This window comes from Pterocles gutturalis, unplaced genomic scaffold (genome assembly GCF_000699245.1).
Source record: "Pterocles gutturalis isolate BGI_N339 unplaced genomic scaffold, ASM69924v1 scaffold13709, whole genome shotgun sequence".
NCBI lineage: Eukaryota > Metazoa > Chordata > Aves > Pterocliformes > Pteroclidae > Pterocles > Pterocles gutturalis.
Window position 1 is genome coordinate 46634 of NW_010135926.1, and position 8690 is coordinate 55323.

The window sequence follows — 8690 nt, forward strand, 5'->3', positions numbered from 1 at the left end:
AAAAAATGCAAAACATTCCCTGTCTTCGGACCAATATTTGGGATAAATATGACATTCTGACTCTTAGATTCAGATCTTCAGGGGACAGTACAATCTAATATACACTGCTTATTTCTTTGTATCAAATGGCTTTATCCTACTTAGTTTTCTAAAATACAGCATGCAACAGTACACTAAGCAAAGAAGCGCAGAAAATAGCATCTTGGGAACATAGTAATCAAGAGCATATAGAAAATCACATAGCTAAATAGAGAGATTATTATTTTGGAAAATTAGTGGTACTTTTAAGTAAATCAAGAAAAACTTTCCTCCAAATGTTTCATTTCTTTTAATACTGTTACCACACTGAAATAAATGCACCAAAAGAAACTTTGCCTCAAGCCCAACACTCCCTCTTGAATAATTCAAAAGCAAGAAGATCACACTGGCTTAATTAAAGGGCCCTCACTCTGTTTCTTTACTTTTCCCATGTTGCTGTTACAGTACAATATGCTTCTGTAAGAAATTAAGAAAATTTGTAGCATCTATGCTGCTTCCATTTTCTTTGGCAATGCAATTATATCACCCTTAAAGTGACTCCGAACTAGCAATATTGACAACTGAAATACCCATAGTTTTTGACACAACTGCCATCAGCAAGAAAAACTTGCGAGCATCCTCAAATCTAGTAATTTGTGTTCTGGCAAGAACTAGAAAAGGCAAAGCTTCCACAGCCACTTTTCCTATTGACCCCTCTCCTGAACGGGGTGATGGATTGTGAGGCTCTAACACCTCATAGAAGTCACAAACTCCAAAGTCTATAGCAGACAAGCACTTGGAGACTCTGCTGTTGGACCTTATTTTCCCCCAGCTAGATCAGTTGGCCTAATTAAGAAGTTCTCCCCAACCCCATAAATCCTGCTTCTCTTATGCCTGACAGCATTACAGCTACAAGGACACCTATACTGCCCGTTTTAAGCAAGAGACGTATATGCACAACTTAAAAACTGCAGAAACAAGTTAATCTACTGTTTTGAATATGGTCCGTGAGGGCAGCAACTGGGAACCTTCAACACATAATGCTAAATGACAGAGAAAATTGTACATCAATTTTGCATGCCACCATTAATTTACTTGTCTACTAAAACTATATCACACACACAATGTAAATAATACAAGCAGTACTGATAAGGTACACGGGATATTCCCTATGGGATGCTGGTATTATATGGAAATCAAAGAACACTTGTGCCTTACAGACATGATAAAAGATGTCATCTGACTGTATAAAAATAGCCTGCAGTTTCAAAGTAGCGAAAGGAGTCAGTAGAGCTAAAAAGCTAGCTGGAATACCACAAACATCTGAGACTGCAAAGTCTACATGGATGGAAACTTGATTCTGACAAGATGAACCTTTGTGAAACCCTAATGTAAGACAAGCTGCTGTCCTGGCTAATTTTTCTGAGCAGATCTACTGCCTTTACTAGGCTGACAGTGAATCTGAAAAATCCATCATGGCATTCTGTGCACTTATTAGTTTCAACACCCATAGAGGGGAGGCGGTTGCAAGTTGAAGAAAGAGACTCTCAGGCAGATCCCTTCAGCTTTGGACAGATGAGTCTGCACTGCCCAGCTGATTGCTGGAGTTAATCTGTAGGGCAGAGAAGATATGGGCCGCTTTAGTAACAGCTCTGCCCTTTTTTTACTTTGGTATGGGTCACAACAGCATTACTGTGTTACTTCACCAACCATTACCCTGATTTCCAGTCATTAGTTAGAATTCAAATTAATCTGATCAAACAAAATGTACCTTGTGAAAGTAAACACTCATTGATCTATTTTAGTCTCCAGGGTCTATTTTAGCAGTGCAGGCTAACACAGGTTCTTTAATACTTCAGATTAAACCTCATACTCAGATGTGTTACTTCTAACAGATTGCTCTGTACATTCTAGACATTTGTATTTTTAAAGGGAAAACTGGAATTCTGTCATGACAAATTCTGCATTTTATGCACTACAGGACACACCGTTACCACCATTCCACCTCCTCTGAAAATTGGAACTTTATTTTAATCCACATATAAAATATTTGCAATAATTGCAGCATAAAACAGATGGGGAAAAAAGTCCATGCCCTACTCTGCTTCTTCTAGGTGCGTAAAGGCCACACACAAACTTCAGGAGGTATTTTAACCTCCCCATACATAAAAATAATCTGAATGCCCAATCTCTGTTTCCTGTTTTTGTTGGACAACTCCTTGGATTCCTCAGACTATTTTAGACCTCAGACAGGTTATACCAGTATAATTATGTGAATTATGGGTTCAAGGGTTTCTAACCAGTGTAGTTGCATTATGAGCATGTGAGCCATGATGGGAAGGTAAAAATCACCACAGAAAGGGTGATTTGGTTTTGTCTCCCAGCCTGGAATACGACACTCCAATCTATCTAAGCCTGTGCCGATGGAAGTGATGTTTCCACTGTGCTTTATGAGAAAAAAATTAAAGCAAGGAGAAAAAAAAAAATGCACTTTCAATGGAAAGACCAAAGTCATGAGGGAAAACCTCCTTGCAAGTACATTTGGTATAATGCAGTTCTAAACAAAACATCTCAAAACAAATGTTGTGAACACTACAAAATTACTTCCACTTCTACTTACCTTTCACTCGCACAATTCTTAGCTGCCATAAATCCACTTGCTCTGCGGCTGTCTATAAAGCCCTTCATATCAAAACCCTATTATTACTGGTAAATAATTTTATTTTAAAACCAATAACATGGAGATATTGCTCATACATTACGAAGACTCGAACATGCAGAGAGAGACTTCTGATTTATTTTGCACAATCTGTCCTCAGCTCAGTTCCCTGGGCCTGCACAGTACCAGAGCCTCAAACACTAACTACTTGCACAACTCAGCCAGCAGCAGTTTACTCCACCAGTCCTTCAGTTGTGCCTGCCCAAATGTTTGAGGGGTCTTGCAGCAAAAGAGATGAAGGAACTGATGGCGTTAAAAAACCAAAACCAAAGAAAACTTTTGCGATGCTTTGACTAAATGTAGGTGACATGGATCCCAGCCAAGGTGAGAGCACAGAGAGAAGAAACACGCTGTGGTTTGAATGAATAGCCATGATGTAACAAGGCTTGCTTGGGAAGAGAAAAATTGCAGGTTTATTGCATTACTAAGGCAACTCTGAGTTAGTTCAAAGAATAGTGAAGAAATAGGAAAATACATCCATAGCCTGTAGATGGGTCTTATTCAGTCAAAATCTATATATTCCTTTGTTAATCCAATCTCAGCAATTGTTTTCAGGGTCCTTCACAATGCCTGTGTGTCTGTCTGAAATCACTGGGTAGTTGATACTAAAAGGCATACTCTCAGTCAGCATGCCCAAAAGGGAATGTTTTTAAGCCCCTGAGCACACGAGATGAGCACTGGTCCTTGGGACTTCACTGTTGAACACAGAGGTCGCACTGCTGTCAATGCAGCACAGAGACAAAGGGTGGCCAAGACGTGTGCCAACACAGGCCATCCACGTGGGGCTGTCCTGTCATAGCAGCATGATACGGGGGTGTGTTCACAACATCGTTTTAGGAGATCTTTGAGTTTCTTTCTAGCTTACAGTCCCCAAAGAGTTAAACTGCAAAAAGGAATTGCCAGAGGAGAACCTGCAGCCCTCAGAACTTAAGAGTTACAAAAACTAGATGGTGGTACTTTCAGGGACACAAACAATTGGGACAGGAGGTTTGCCAACATTACAAAAGGGGTCTCAGACACCAGGTCTATGTGGACAACTGAAGATCCACAGACAGAAAATGATTAATTTTTGGTCAAGCCAGCAAATTAAGTTCAAGTACTGTAACAACAAAACTGAAGGGAATTGAGAACTTCCAACTCACTGTAATTTTAACTTCTTTCCCCCACCAACATGTGAAGACATACATGACCTTTTTCTAAAAGAGGATCCACTGATAAAAACCATAGCATGTGACATTTTATTATACAACGATCAGGACTCAAGAGAAGAGAGCTGATCAATTGTCTTTTTTGAGTGTGATGAATTTCAGAAATGGCCAATGTTGTTGCATTCCTTTTTCATATAAAATGAACTGACAACATCTGGGGCATTGGTAACCATCTCAGTAAGGTTCCAAAATCTTCATCAGTTTCAGACAGAGTTACTGCAAGTTGTTTGTTTTGAAATGAAGCACAAATACTGTTCTGCAGGCTCATACAAAAATGCGAAAGCCAACCCAACCCTAAATAGAACTACCCTCACAGAAAGCTGCATCTTACTAATTTTAACCTCACGGACTAGGCAAAATTATGGGCTTTTGAATTCCAGTAACATGAACTCTTTGTCTGTCATAAACAAATACCCAGACTTATTTTTAACTGCATTTTCTGGTTCCCCTCTGACAGGTTCCCATATTATACTTACATGGGGTCACATACCATCTATATAATAAAGTATGTCCTCAAACTCAGAAAGAAGCCTCCAAAATATGCACATCTTCTCATCCCATCTGTAATTGCATAGAGACAGGACATATTCTTCTTTTCCTCTGTAACTCTACGCATGCCGTAGATAGTTGATCTGTACTACCATCAGAGTACTCAAAACAAAACACAAGCAGATCAATATCACCACTGTAAATTTCAGCTCCTTCCAACTGAAATAAGACAGTCATATACTCAAACTACCATGACATACGAGTCACCGAGACTTAAAAAGTTTCTCATTTTAGAGACCATGCCTATGATTAAAGGACAACTCAAATATCTGAAATATGGGGGTTTTCTTAACAGAAACAACTTATTCTTCCTCTTTGTTTACAAGCAAAGCATAAACATGAAAGTCTACCAATACATATATTGCAAACTGTAATCTTGTTTACATTTTTTTATAGCGAGATAACACAATACTGCACACACTGCTCTGAAAAGAATATTCATACAAATTAATGGGTCAGCATGGAGATTTCCTAAGTACGAGTTTACTATGTGACCTGGGTCACTAATTCATCTTTGTGAAGCAGCAGTGGTACGACAGTTAATTTTTGGTCAGAATTAACAAACACTATTACTGAATTACCTAAAAGTGATTAGTTAAGTAAGGCCTGGGACCAGAGGCCACTGAGCACCCGGAGCCATCCACGTATATTTGTTTCTGAGATAAGAAGGTGTGGCTTGGCTACAGATAAGGTTCCTGTCAAAGTTGAGTTAACTTTAAGGACGAAAGGTGAACATAAGTAAGAGCAAGATATTGGTTCAGGAAGACCACTGCCTCCTTACGTATCTTCTTGCAGAAAAAGGTAGCAGAGGCAGTGACAAAGGTTAGTGTCATGACTTGCAGACACTACTGACAGCACCTCTGCTCTGAAGAAGAGGGAAGGTGAAGAACAGGTAAGGTGAAGTCTAGTACTGGAAGCAGCGATTTGGCTACGATGATGTTCAAAGCAGGAAGAAATGACAGGGCTAGGCCTAGGATGGCAGTTCAGCCCAGTAAATACCAGCACAGAATAAAACCTGCTATCAAAGTGTTATGTGGCTTTACTCACATCTGGATTTAGAAGAGGGCGCTGGCCTAGAATAAAGGATAATACTGGAATTGGGTTTAGGGTTGAGGCTCAGGCCAGCAGATATTCATAAATTGCAGCTTAGAAAGCACCTCCAGGTTAACATGAAAAGTGGTGTTGGTTTAAACCACCTGACTGCAGAGATCTGTGAGATAAGGAGTGAGATAGCATTAAGATTAGGAGGGGAATTAGGGTTTGAGCATATTCTAGAAGAGGTTGATAAACTGCATTATCTTGTTTCAGTATCAGGGAGGGCCATACACAACGATAAAGGTGCCCCATGAGAAGACTTCCCACACCCTTAGCAAGCCCAACACCACCCAGCATGCCAGGCCCACTCTGTCTATATCCTCTGTTGACCCAAGGCTCCCCAAGCCGTACATGTGCTGTCAACCTGCTGGGTTCCCGACCCCTTGGGATTACTGTATATGCACACTTCTGTCCTTGTGTATGTGCACAACGAACCTGGCACTCCTGAGAGGTACAGTTTTCCTGCACCATATGTGCACAGTGTGTACGTACTGCGGACGGGGGCAGCAAACAGGGCCCCAAACAAGGAAAGCATCTATCTGAAAATATACAGTCCTTACTGTCTTTATTTCTCCCTCCCTTTATTTGCACGAGGGCCGCCATATCCAAAATACATCAAAGACTGAAAAGTGTCTGGCAATTAATGTCTCCCCTCTTCGTAGATGCATTTTTAAAAACAGTGGATCAAGTCTGCGCAGCAGGTTGGTCTTGCCAGGGAAATCAAAAGCCAAACCAGCCAAATATACCGAGAAGCTGCACAAAAGCTTGTCTGTGTCTTCTCCAGACAGGAGTTTTGCCAATGATGATCTTGGCAGTACTATTTAGCACTTACCCTTTTCCCAATTCGTGGGAATAGGTGTCCACCACATTACTCAGCATTTTCCAGGTTAGGGGAGGATTCAGGATTGACCTTGCCTACTTCACATTACAGAAAACCTGGACACATATCTATATATGTTTTAATCACAAAATAGGCTCACCCACGTTAGTGATCAATGGTGAAAGGATGAAATATACAATCACATTTCGAGTACAAAATCATGTCCATACTGGAGACTATGTAGTTAAAAACATTAAAAATCAATACAAGTAGCACACAGCCCATCTCTACCATTTTCCAAGCTTGCAATTTAGAGAACGCAGGGTAGGTAAGAACGACAGTTGCCCAATTCAATGACCAAACCTACTGCAGCATTCCCTACAAACTGCAGATGAGAAAGCTTCACAGTGAGTCTTGCCAAGAGGGAATTACAATTATCCAATCTCATGGTCACAAGATCACACACCACTGTTGTGAAACAGTCACTGGATAAATAAGGGTGTAGCCTGCAACACAGTTTACCACTGCAGAAGGGAAGCCACATGCAAAACATGGCCTTACTCCTGAAAAGGTACGAAGTCAAGAAAAAGGATCTTAGAAATCCACACTGATGTCAAATACGTGGCAGAATGATGCTGTCATTCTAGTACTGTCAATGCAGTAACGACACAGAGTAGGGAATAAAGGTGACTCACAGAGATAAGCCTGCAGCAAATAATTGTGGCAAAAGCAACTACAGCAAGACAAGAGAATTCCAGGGAATAGAGCAGTAAAAGTTAGGATGATGTAAAAATGACAGCCGAACTTCAATTCACTAATGTGAAGTCACAGAACGATAAAAAATTACTAGCAAAAGATTATAAAAGTTAAAATGCAAGATGCTGATTTTAAAACATATACATAGGCAGGTACCTTAGACTAGCAGAGATATGCATGAACAAAGCAGAACCAGAAAGATGCCATTCAGCAGCCTTAACAGTTGAAACCTGACCAAACATTCTCTTATCCTTTTTGTACTTCAGGGACGTGTACCAGTGTAACTGAAAGAGTTCAGAGATGTTTTCCAAACTTATTTTTTCTTGTTTGCAGAAATCAAGCAAAGAACTTGCAAAATAATCACTTCTACAAGCCCTCAGCTCTGTGTTTACAAATGTCTCTTCTGCACCTGCACTAAGTGAAACCTCCTCCAACGATCTGTCCTGGTTTCAGTTGATCCAACTTTGATTGTCCCACCGATTCACAGCATTTTTGCCAAACAGGGAGAAGAGGATATGTTGCATTTATCCTCTACATAGCAGCATGCTGTTTGGAGCAGCTCCTGCAGGTGCTTTGTAGGGTGCTGCTGGCCACTTCTAGGGAAGGTGACTGGGGAATGGGGAGTGGCAGAGGGAGGAGAAAGGAAAGCAACCTTCACTCCTGTCCGCACCAAGGGCGCCGACTCAGCACGGCTGGGAGTGGCAAGGACTTGAAGAGGAAGAGTATTTCAGCCAGCCAGGCCTTCCCTAACATAGGGGAGTGAAAGACCGTTTCATTCATTTCTGCCTCCAGACCCCTCTTCTCTGATGGAGGGAAAAAAAAATGAAGGCAATAAGCATTTAGCATTATTTCTGATGCAAGGAGGATACAAAAGCAAACAAAAGTTACTCCCATCCCAGTATCCTAAGAGCTTCCCTCTTTACTGGCAACCCACCAGAAGGGGCAGGTTTTAGTGGGGTCCTGTGTCAGCATGCTAATGTGTCCTGATATGCTCTCTGGGACACTCAGCTCCCACCACTACACTTTTAATTTCTGTCACACACGAATCTTCTGGACTTAGATACAACTTGCTTTTACAAAGAAGCAATATACAGGGTTCAACACCCTGGTACAAGTTAGCATACAATTCTCCAACCTGTATTAAACGATCAGATTATTTATGAGGTAAACCAATTATATAAATTTTGTCCAAATCCACACTTATTCATAACTTTCTTTCTACTAAGAGCTCATTGTGCTCTAAAACTTGTACTGAAAACTACTTCATAAAAAATAGAAGGTTAATACTTTTAACTGATTGTTCTGATTGTGAACTGATTGTTCACATAAATAACATTAAATAACCTGTTGCTATTAAAATTCATAAGTTGCATTTCCAAATCTCACAGCTCAGGTCAAGAACCACAACCATAATAATCATCAATGAAATACTGTATCCTGACTCACTCCATACAAATAAGCTACTCTTACAAAAGCACCCAGTCTCACACGGGCTAGATCTAGATCAGTAGTATACCTTCCCCCC

The 8690-nt window shown here is 40.6% G+C and overlaps 1 protein-coding gene across 1 annotated transcript in view; it reads right to left on the reverse strand.

The window, feature by feature from the left end:
* LOC104468088 (protein spire homolog 1-like) overlaps positions 1-8690 on the reverse strand; it is a gene marked incomplete at both ends in the record, with an annotated part of 55372 nt that overhangs the window by 44655 nt on the left and 2027 nt on the right. The gene's annotated exons all lie outside the window — the stretch shown is intronic.